Source organism: Ambystoma mexicanum, chromosome 6p, assembly GCF_040938575.1.
Source record: "Ambystoma mexicanum isolate Mex_15411 chromosome 6p, UKY_AmexF1_1, whole genome shotgun sequence".
Classification (NCBI taxonomy): Eukaryota; Metazoa; Chordata; class Amphibia; order Caudata; family Ambystomatidae; genus Ambystoma; species Ambystoma mexicanum.
Window position 1 is genome coordinate 649355228 of NC_090935.1, and position 12198 is coordinate 649367425.

The 12198-nt window shown below is 51.3% G+C and overlaps 1 protein-coding gene across 2 annotated transcripts in view; it reads left to right on the forward strand.

The window, feature by feature from the left end:
- Positions 1-841: 841 nt before the first annotated feature.
- ZNF366 (zinc finger protein 366) overlaps positions 842-12198 on the forward strand; it is a 228735-nt gene continuing 217378 nt past the window's right edge. The window contains exon 1 of one of the 2 annotated variants that reach the window (XM_069627510.1): positions 842-919. The gene's annotated coding sequence lies outside the window, so the exon portion shown is untranslated. The remainder of the gene's footprint in view (positions 920-12198) is intronic. The other variant, XM_069627509.1, reaches the window with a different exon arrangement.

Consider the following 12198-nt stretch of genomic DNA (forward strand, 5'->3'; position numbering starts at 1 on the left):
AAATGTGTGCAACTCTCTGGGGGGGGATGGGGGTGTCTAGATGTTCTTCCTCAGGTGGAGGTATTTAGGAGGGCGGAAGACTGGCCACCTGTGGCTAATATCTGAAGGTGGTCAACACTGATTATGACCTTGCACGTGCTCTCCATCATCATTTGATGATGACACCCCCACTTGGTAATGGTGAGCAATTACTGGTGGTCATCACCTGTGCCCGCAGCCAGTGCCTTCTTCTGGGATGGGGCATACCTTGGCGCAGAGGACTCCTCTAAGGCCCTGATCATTGGGTCGGATTTCACTTGTGCCCATTACGGTAACCAATTTGATTTAGTTTCAGAGGCCCAGTCACCAGGTTCACAGGCGAGTGACTTACCCAATGCGCCACAGCAAAGGACCCCTCCGCGTGCACCTAATCACCCCGCGCTACCCATAGAAAATACCCATAATGTCCACTGTCAGCAGTACTCCTCTGCATAAAATGCCTCCTGTGCCCTCGTGTGCGGCAGGGCCCGTGGAGTGTGCGCGCATGCCCGGTGCAGCGACGGGCGCCATTTGCCGAGAGTGACTCGCAGAGAACCGCAAAGCGCCAGCCGAGGGCTGCAGATACGACACTTGAGGAATTCCTCTAAATATTAGTTTAGTGCCAAACATTTTGCTTGAGAAGAAAAAGATGTCTATCTTCTGTTTCCTTATTTTCTCTGCAGGAAAGCACAGGATTGTTGACTTCCTCTCCCCTCCCTTCCTTCCTTCTTTCCAAGGTACTCATCAGAAAAAAGGGAACCACGCGATTGTTCCTGTTCTCTTTCTTAAGTCACGTTAAATACTGTCCCCGCGGGTTCCTTGTATTCAGAGCGGCCAGTGCACGGGGACGAGAGAGCGCGAAGCGGGGAGCGCGCCGGCCGGCCCTGCCTCCACATCCAGGGTGAGTCGCCTTTCCCTGCTCACGGGATCCCATTAAGGTGGTGGCGGGGGCAGTCGGGGGCATTTACGCGGCGGCGTCCTGCTGCGCCATTAGTCCGCCCAAACACTCTTCAAACTGAAAGGCGAGTTTCAAAAAATCATATTCCCGAATAAATCACGTGAAATTGCAGTGCTAGTGGCTGCCTCGTTCCTGCCAGATAGTTGATGTGGTGGTGCTGCCCCACTGACGGCGCTGGTGGTGCACGCAGGGTGGTGCACGTGGGCAGTGAGGCCCTCCACTGACGGCGCTGGTGGTGCACGCAGGGTGGTGCGGCCCTCCACTGACGGCGCTGGTGATGCACGCGGGCAGTGCGGCCCTCCACTGACGGCGCTGGTGATGCACGCGGGCAGTGCGGCCCTCCACTGACGGCGCTGGTGGTGCACGCGGGCAGGGCGGCCATCCACTAACGGCGCTGGTGGTGCACGCGGGGTGGTGCACGCGGGCACTGCAGCGCTGGTGGTGCACGCAGGCAGTACGGCCCTCCACTAACGGCGCCTGGTCCGTGCTTTCCGAACTGTCCGCTTGGCTGGGACGGCTACATGCGGCTGAGTTCGCGGACACACGTGTTGTGGGTTTGATTTTGATAGGTGAGAGTCAGTGCTGGGGAATTGGTTGGTGCCCACTGCGATACCTGTGGAGGCAGGAGGCACCGCAAACAGCACCATTATACGAGATACGCTGTCAAGTGCTGCACTATATGCCCCTGTGTGTGTTGAAGTGATAAGAAGACGGTGGTCTTATTCCCTGGGCCCTGCCCAACCTTCGTGAAGAGGGCCTGAAGAGCTTCAGCTGCTAGCGGGAGGCCCCACATTGCCACAGGGCCGTGTTTGTTCCAGCGTTATCGCAGTACATTGCAATTTAACACAGTAACACACACATGTAGAATATTTAACAGACTAATGCATGGGTCCCCCTTTGCCAAATGGAGGATGTGCTTGTGCCGTAGACATTTCACAGATGTTCCAAATTTGATGAGAGGTCACTCCTTTATCCTCCCCTTTTTAGACAAATTGTCAATAAAATAACTGCCTTCGGGTTACCTACGCGTTTCCTCTAACTGAGCTGTCGTCTACGGAGGATAGCCCAGGGGCAATGTGCTCGCCTTGGAAGCAAGATGACACAGAGCAACACAGGTTCGATCCCTGGTTCCACGCTTAGGTATTAGCGCTTTATAAATGACCCATCATATCATCAAGCCCATCGACTGAAAAGCAAAAATGTCCATTATTGAGGTTGGCGTGGCTGGTGAAGTTCGCACCAGGGCCGTCTCGGATTCCTTGAGAATCCACTCTTGCCAGAAAAGCACCGCTGGTTTATTTTCATTTTTAATTTGCTGGGAGGTTCTATTTAGATATTGTAGTGCATAGGTTCGCTTCGCCCTTGTAGCTTGGTGAGGGAGGGAGATGAACGCAGCTGCGTGTGTAGTGTCAAGCCGTGTGGCGCCTTATGTCGGAGTTACGCAACTGCAAAGTGTAAACAAAGGCCCACTCCGTGTGGCGCAGTTCTGCTCCATATCATTTAGGAGTCTGCGGACATCATTCTGGTATAAGAAGCCATGTTAATGGTCAGATTGGGTCAAGACTTCGTGGCCAAGAACATTTTGTGGGAAATACATCATGTTTGTTATCTACACGATGCTGTTCACGGCCCCGGGCAGGGCCTCAGCTTTTGGCTACTCACTGGGGTACATTTGAGGGCGAATGGCGCGTATGAGGCGCGTTCACTGCTCGGGATGCACGCAGTTATGTACAGCCAATATACTTTAGTCCTTTCAACCGTAGTAACGCTTGCGGTCTGTCGCCTGGCCTTTCACCAGCTACAGTGATTCCTTTGATATACTTTTCCTGCATCCTCGCGTAGGGGCAATACACCTGCATTGTCTCCAGCTCTGCCCCCTCCCGTGCCCCCACAACCCCTTGCCTGTTCCATCACTAATAAAGCACGGTTTGAATTCCAGCAGCCGCACCTTGCCTGTGCGTCCCGCGCCTTTTAATTTGCGATTAGCGCAGTTGGGTCACACTCATCATATACTGCAGAGCATAGGCATATCCCTGTGCGCGTGAGGCATCTGTACCCCATGGACCCCTTTTCTGTATCCTCTATGCATATCCCTGTGCGTGTGCGCGTGAGGCATCTCTACCCCATGGACCCCTTTTCTGTATCCTCTATGCATATCCGAGTGCGCGTGAGGCATCTGTACCCCATGGACCCCTTTTCTGTATCCTCTATGTATATCCCTGTGCGCGTGAGGCATCTGTACCCCATGGACCCCTTTTCTGTATCCTCTATGCATATCCCTGTGCGCGTGAGGCATCTGTACCCCATGGACCCCTTTTCTGTATCCTCTATGCATATCCCTGTGCGCGTGAGGCATCTCTACCCCATGGACCCCTTTTCTGTATCCTCTATGCATATCCCTGTGCGCGTGAGGCATCTGTACCCCATGGACCCCTTTTCTGTATCCTCTATGCATATCCCTGTGCGCGTGAGGCATCTGTACCCCATGGACCCCTTTTCTGTATCCTCTATGCATATCCCTGTGCGCGTGAGGCATCTGTACCCCATGGACCCCTTTTCTGTATCCTCTATTTCGAGGATTTTGAGAGTGACCGTAGAAGAGGCCCTGCTCCAAAGTTGCTTTGGGTGACGTCTCTAGGGCCCACACCGCCTTCCTCTAGGCCTGATGTCACGGTGTACCTGCCCACAAGGTGCGTCCTTCTACACCAGGCCAAAGCAAGGATGGCGCGCTTTAGGGAGTGGCCTCTGAGGTTACCATGAGTTCTGGAAGTGAACCCGTAGAAGTATTGAGATTTCTCCGTAGACACCGCAAGACGGCAGTGTCACCCGCCAAACACAAGAGGCAGCCTTCAGAGTAACCCAGGGGTGTCCTTGGATCCAGTCTCCAGGCAACTGCGGCGTGCACGTGTGTCTTTAAGGTCAGGGTCATAAGACTAAAGATAGAGAGCGGTGAGGTCGCCAGCCAGGTGGGCCGGAATGGCAGGTTGCACAGAGCAAAAACTGGAGACCCGTGCTACCCCGTCCCAAACTACCGTGCAAGTGCTTTAAGGCTAAAGGCAGTTATCATTGACTGACTACCCTTACTTACTAAGCACCCATGAAGCACATGATACAACACCTCTGTGTGAATATAAGTTAAGCAGCTCAAGAGAAGGAGTCTCACCAGCAACCATAAACACATCTGGCGGTCACGTGTCGAAGCTGGCCTTAGGGTGGGCATCACTGATTCCTCTACTTCTCTACCTCTACCACTTGACGGAAAGCGGCCTAGCGTCCCTTAAGCGCAGAAGCAATGGTTCGGGACAGATTAAAAGATGGACTGCGATCCAGAGGCTCTGCTACAGGGAGGCAGCGGGTGACAATGTGAGGTCGGGGTCCACGTTGGTGGTAGTTTGGCATGAGATCATGCAATGCCACCTTGCAGCTGACTAGTTATCCCTATTGATCTACTTGAACTTGTCTTTTTGAAAACACGCAAAGGTCCTTGGTCTGTAATATCCGTAAGTACTATTGGAGAAAACAGTGAAGAATCAGCCTGATTACCTCTCTCTAAGTCCGCCTTCGCGGCCGAGCAGCAGTATGCACTTTGTGTTATCTACTCTATAGATTTAAACACATGTGCAAGGTCACACTGGTATCTTAATCAATTTAAAACAAAATGTATTAATTTGTCAATAAATCACTACATAAATAAAACACATACAATTTGTTTTTGTGCACTTTCCACAAGGCAAACAATAAAAAGAAACAGACATTCGTCTATACTTCAACAAGCCCTATCTAGGGCTAAATAGTGGGGCTAGTACGTGGCAGATCTTGTTATGTACGTAAATTGACTTATGAGTGTATTACCATCGTTATGATTTGTCAATAATTTACTTTTTGAAAGTCTTTTCACCAAGATGCAGTTAATACAGTCGCTTTTACAATTGGACAGATTTATTTTTATGTCCAGTGGACATGTATATGTTTCGGCTAGATTCATGTTTAGGCACCATCCCTGGTGTCTATGTCTCTTGTTTAGCCTTCTTCAGGACAAACTATTTCTTTGATGTAGGTGCAACGTTCCTATGTTCCCCAATATTTCTTGTCTCATGTTCACTGCTCAGTTTTCTTAGTCGGACATGAGCATCGTAGTTATTCATAGAATGGAGATTTCTTCCTTTCTTATCAGGAGCTATTTTATTCCGCTGCCTGTGTTGTTTCCTTCCATTTATGGAGACCAAACTCTTAGTTCACCTCTATCTGTGTTTGCTTCTCAGCAATGTTGAGTTAATCGCTTGGCCGTGCCAGATTTCTAGGTGATCGATGTCTATTTCAAACACCTCTTGATTCCAATCTCTCTGAGTCCTTCTTACTCTTACCTTTCGTTGTGAATTTACCAGGGTAGAGGTATTAATCTCCGCCTTGTACTGCAGTACCCTCGCATACGGTGTCGGCGACCACCTAAAACATTTTGTTTTAAATTGATTAAGATACCGGTGTGACCTTGCACATGTGTTTAAATCTATAGAGTAGATAACACAAAGTGCATACTACTGCTCGGCTGAGAAGGCGGACTTAGAGAGAGGTAATTAGGCTGATTATTCACTGTTTTCGATAGTACTGTACCTTTTGAAGCCTTATCCCTCTTTACCAACGAAATTTGGGAATTACCCATTATTTTTCCCAGTACTATTGGAGTACTATTGGGGTACTTGGGTGAGGGCTATTCTGCATTCTGATGAACGTGAAAGCTGAAGATGTGTAGATGCCAAGCCTCATGAAGGAGGCGGGAAGGTGCTGGGGTCAAGGACACTGCAAGCACGAGTAACTGAAGAAAGCAGTGCCAGTCTGAGGGTAAGTGTCTGGGTCCTGGTGATGTGAGTGGGATGCAGTCATGGGAGGGGTCTGGCCAGCGGCTTCTAGAGCATAGGACCTTTTGCTCCAAGAGGCTGCCGTGTGTTTGGTGGTGGGGGCGATGAGCTGGAGCAGGATGGATAATTACAGTGGACTATTGGAGACACGGGCAGAGGGCACTTGGCATTGGTGTGATGGGGCTGAGCTGGTGGGGCATTCCCGTTTTTCTGCCCCCCCCCCCCCAAGTAACACCTCATACAACCACTTTACTCTCAGTAAAGCTGCATCTTGTACTTGATTTATAACGTTCAACATTTGGTAAGTCTGAAAAATAGAGAAGGCGAAGACGCATAAAGACGTAGGGCACGCAGTCGTTCCCTTTCCGTTCTTGACCCAGTTCCTACGCGGTCTCCAGCATTACCCTTGCCTGCTCCGTGGGATCATTGCCTGTTTTCTGTGCTAGGCCTTCTTTTGAATGTATTGCCTAATTTTGTTCCAGACACCTCTTCGGGGAGGCCGATGCGTGGATTTGCTACCGGTTACTGGAAACCATGTTCCGCGCATTCCTCGCCAGGCTCAGCGCGAGCCCCTACTTGTGCAAGTAATAGCATTCCTGGATGCCACTTTCAATCCCCTGCATGGCCGTTCCTGATCCCCTGGGGAGACTCCGATATGACGCATTCTTCAACTCTGAAGTATTGGGGTTGACTTGCTCTGGACAGTCTCCCACACACGTGACCTCTGACAGAGGGCCTTATATCTCCAATGTGGCATTTCCCATGTGTGCACGTCTTGCTGGGCGCCTCTTCTCCTCCCAGCATTCCTCCCGTCTCCCGCTCCCCGCCGCCTTGCTGCAACATGGGTCTTCTGTGAGGTCATCACACATGCTGAGCTGCCTGCGGATGCCGCTCCATGGCGTTCTGATGTCCTCACGCGCTCCGTGGGATCTCTCTGCAGCCTTGGCACGGCTACATCATTAGATCCACATACACAGACCCTCACTGTCAGCCCAGTCCTCGCGCCGCGGTATGCTGCAGCACAAAGGTCTCCGGCTTTGTTTTTGCACTTCTATGAGGTTACTGTGTGTTTTGTGTAGATCACACACTTGTGGAGCACCATGCCATGTGGGCAGAGCACGAATGGCTGTATGATACAGCTATAAAACTCTGAAAGCCAGCAATAACCATGTACACGTGTGTACACGAGGCTCTTATAATACACACAGCCTGCACTATCTGTGTCCAACCTGTCACGAATGCTCTCATTACCCTCTAGTTGGGACAGCACTCCTCACCTGCAATAGGAGAATGACATCCCAGCTGTAATCAGACATTACAGTGGGGCCAGAATGCTACTGGCCAGATCATTTGATGAAAGGCGTGCCCCGTTTTTCAGTGTCCTTTATTCGGATGGATCTACAGCCATTGGATGATAAGGATGGATATATGGTGGGATGCTGGAGTTAAGCACACGTGAGATGTTAACGTCGCGCATGTTACCACTTACCCGAACCCGCGAAACGGCTTTCGAATGCATTGTACGAAATCTGCTTACATTGTTTGTTTCCAATACATTACACGCTGTGTTTTAGGGTTTTTTGCTGCTAACCTTAAGAGACTTTACGTGTATTCTACGTCTGCACAATCGGAGGGTCACTTGCAAGTGTTGTAGGGGAGGAAGGCGCGACCGGGCATTATTGGGAACATGTGGCCCCTATCTGCTATAAGGATATTGTAGGGGGGTGCGTGGCTCCCTGGCCGTATCAAGGAGCTCCGCCTTTTGCCTGGACCCCTTTAGCTCTACTTGGTAACAGGACTCCTCTGTGACTTGCACTGTCCTTATAGTGTATAGCGGGGAGGGGAGGGGGTGGAGTTCAGGGAAGGGTGATCGCATACAGGAATGTCTAGTTATGACACAGCTCCTCACCTGTGGTAAGAAAGTGACATCACTATCCAACTAAAATTCGCTTTTACTGCAATAGTAGAGGGGAGAGAATAGCCTTGACGTCAGAATGCCTCTTCTGGAAGGAGACCCTTGAACCCGCCAAGGTATGGCCCCTCTTCAGATTCCCGTCCGATGAACTAACTTCCTCGGACGGTTCATAGCCGCGAGCTGTCGAGCAACACTCGCACGTGGGGGCGTATTTAGTGCACAGCAGAGGGGCAGCCTCTCTGCAGAGCGCAAAGCACAAGGTCTGTTTTGCAAGTGTTGTTTGCCACTGTTGTTTGCAGCGCATTTCCAGGTCCCGAGTGGCCAACACCGGAAGTGCATTTGGCGAGACTAAGCGCTTCATTTGCAAGCATAAAGTGGCGCTTAGAAGCAGGCCATAGCAGGCCCCACTGTCACGGGTGCTCCTAGGCACAGCTCGCTCGTGTTTCACGCCTGTGGGCGTTGTTGCTCTCAGATCTGAGCTATTGGTCGCTGCACAAGCAGTGCGACAGACACGCAAAATGAGCGGCAGAGAAGTCTCCCGCCCAAATGCCCTCAATATGAGGACGGTAAGACGCTTACAACATGCAACATTATAAATACCATTTATTTTTTTAAAAAGTGACCTACTTAGGAGCTTCATTCGCATGCCGTTGGTAAGGTTATATTCCACATACATGCTATAAATATCCAATGAAATTCCAACTCATGATGTGGTATTTAGAATGCATTTAAATTACCACACGTTTTTACCATTACGACCATACTCACAATGCAGCCCTTTGGGTGTTACTATATAGGTGAACGCGGCCCTGAATCTGGTACCTCTTTCTCTGTCCTGCTGCAGCCCCGCAACGCGTTGCATTAATGCAAGGTTTCACAGGGCAGCCATGTCGCCACATGTAACATGTGACACCTTGAGCCAGTGTTGGGTTTCACAGGGCAGCCATGTCGCCATCACAGTGCAGCCATGTCACCACACGTAACATGTGACAGTGCAGCCATATCGCCACATGTAACAGGTGACAGTGCAGCCATATCGCCACATGTAACAGGTGACGCCTTGACCCAGTGTTGGGTTTCACAGGGCAGCCATGTCGCCACATGTGACAAATGACACCTTGAGCCAGTGTTGGGTTTCACAGTGCAGCCATGTAGCCACACGTAACATGTGACAGTGCAGCCATATCGCCACATGTGACAAGTGACGCCTTGAGCCAGTGTTGGGTTTCACAGGGCAACCATGTCGCCATCACAGTGCAGCCATGTCGCCACATGTGACAAGTGACAGTGCAGCCATGTCGCCACATGTGACAAGTGACAGTGCAGCCATATCGCCACATGTAACAGGTGACGCCTTGACCCAGTGTTGGGTTTCACAGGGCAGCCATGTCGCCACATGTGACAAATGACACCTTGAGCCAGTGTTGGGTTTCACAGTGCAGCCATGTAGCCACACGTAACATGTGACAGTGCAGCCATATCGCCACATGTGACAAGTGACGCCTTGAGCCAGTGTTGGGTTTCACAGGGCAACCATGTCGCCATCACAGTGCAGCCATGTCACCACACGTAACATGTGATAGTGCAGCCATATCGCCACATGTGACAAGTGACGCCTTGAGCCAGTGTTGGGTTTCACAGGGCAACCATGTCGCCATCACAGTGCAGCCATGTCGCCACATGTGACAAGTGACAGTGCAGCCATGTCGCCACATGTGACAAGTGACAGTGCAGCCATGTCGCCACATGTAACAGGTGACAGTGCAGCCATGTCGCCACATGTAACAGGTGACACCTTGAGCCAGTGTTGGGTTTCACAGGGCAGCCATGTCGCCATCACATTGCAGCCATGTCGCCACATGTAACAGGTGACACCTTGAGCCAGTGTTGGGTTTCACAGGGCAGCCATGTCGCCACATGTAACAGGTGACGCCTTGAACCAGTGTTGGGTTTCACAGGGCAGCCAGCAGCCATGTCGCCACATGTAACAGGTGACGCCTTCAGCCAGTGTTGGGTTTCACAGGGCAGCCATGTCGCCACATGTGACAAGTGACACCTTCTGCCTGTGTTGGGTTTCACAGGGCAGCCATGTCACCATCACAGTGCAGCCATGTTGCCACATGTAACAGGTGACAGTGCAGTCATGTCGACACATGTAACAGGTGACGCCTTAAACCAGTGTTGGGTTTCACAGGGCAGCCAGTAGCCATGTCGCCACATGTAATAGGTGACGTCTTGAGCCAGTGTTAGGTTTCACAGGGCAGCCATGTCGCCACATGTGACAAGTGACACCTTCAGCCAGTGTTGGGTTTCACAGGGCAGCCATGTCGCCATCACAGTGCAGCCATGTCGCCACATGTGACAAGTGACGCCTTGAGCCAGTGTTGGGTTTCACAGGGCAGCCATGTCGCCATCACAGTGCAGCCATGTCGCCACATGTGACAAGTGACAGTGCAGCCATGTCGCCACATGTAACAGGTGACAGTGCAGCCATATCGCCACATGTAACAGGTGACACCTTGAGCCAGTGTTGGGTTTCACAGGGCAGCCATGTCGCCATCACAGTGCAGCCATGTCGCCACATGTAACAGGTGACACCTTGAGCCAGTGTTGGGTTTCACAGGGCAGCCATGTCGCCACATGTAACAGGTGACGCCTTGAACCAGTGTTGGGTTTCACAGGGCAGCCAGCAGCCATGTCACCACATGTAACAGGTGACGCCTTGAGCCAGTGTTGGGTTTCACAGGGCAGCCATGTCGCCACATGTGACAAGTGACACCTTCTGCCTGTGTTGGGTTTCACAGGGCAGCCATGTCACCATCACAGTGCAGCCATGTTGCCACATGTAACAGGTGACAGTGCAGCTATGTCGCCACGTGTAACAGGTAACGCCTTGATCCAGTGTTGGGTTTCAAAGGGCAGCCATATCGCCATCACAGTGCAGCCATGTCGTCACATGTAACAGGTGACACCTTGAGCCAGTGTTGGGTTTCACAGGGCAGCCATGTCGCCATCACAGTGCAGCCATGTCGCCACATGTAACAGGTGACGCCTTGAGCCAGTGTTGGGTTTCACAGGGCAGCCATGTCGCCATCACAGTGCATCCATGTCGCCACATGTAACAGGTGACACCTTGAGCCAGTGTTGGGTTTCACAGGGCAGCCATGTCGCCATCACAGTGCAGCCATGTTGCCACATGTAACAGGTGACACCTTGAGCCAGTGTTGGGTTTCACAGGGCAGCCATGTCGCCATCACAGTGCAGCCATGTCTTCATATGTAACAGGTGACAGTGCAGCCATGTTGCCACATGTGACAAGTGGTGCCTTGAGCCAGTGTTGGTTTCACAGTGCAGCCATGTCGCCATCACAGTGCAGCCATGTCGCCACATGTAACAGGTGACAGTGCAGCCATGTTGCCACATGTAACAGGTGACGCCTTGAGCCAGTGTTGGGTTTCACAGGGCAGCCATGTCGCCATCACAGTGGCAGCCATGTTGCCACGTGTAACAGGTGACGTCTTGAGCTACTTGGGTTTCACAGGGCAGCCATGTCGCCATCCCAGTGCAGCCATGTCACCACATGTGACAAGTGACGCCTTGAGCCAGTGTTGGGTTTCACAGGGCAGCCATGTCGCCATCACAGTGGCAGCCATGTTGCCACGTGTAACAGGTGACGTCTTGAGCTACTGTTGGGTTTCACAGGGCAGCTATGTCGCCATCACAGTGCAGCCATGTCACCATCACAGTGCAGCCATGTCGCCACATGTAACAGGTGACAGTGCAGCCATGTCGCCAAATGTAACAGGTGACGCCTTGAGCCAGTGTTGGGTTTCACAGGGCAGCCATATCGCCATCACATTGCAGCCATGTCGCCACATGTAACAGGTGACGCCTTCAGCCAGTGTTGGGTTTCACAGAACAGCCATGTCGCCATCACAGTGCAGCCATGTCGCCACAGGTAACAGGTGACACCTTCAGCCATTGAAATCACCAATCTGGGCGCTACTTACAAGTACTCCTTTGTGTGCATGCACAGGACAATCTGCCTTGCAAAGGACACATCATATGTGACTATCACATCACTTTGTGGACTGCATAACAAAAGTCACCTGTCATACAACCATGTAGCAAAGGTTATGAAATACTGCCCCTAGTGGACCGCACACGTACAGGAAAAGATCATTGCAAAGCTGCAACATGGAGCTATTCATTTAAGTGTGAACATAAAATACCAAATCATGGCTTTATTAATCATAACCCGGTGTGACATAATGAGATGTAGTCTCGTGGTACGCAGCATATATGTTATAACTACAGAGCAATTAGATTGATCGCCGATTTCCGGATACAACACACGTCGCCTCCATCGTGAGGAATGTGCAGAATGGAAGCGACGATGAAACGAAATAAAGGTGTTTTGAGAGAAACGCGATGAGCAGTTGAGGTCCTGC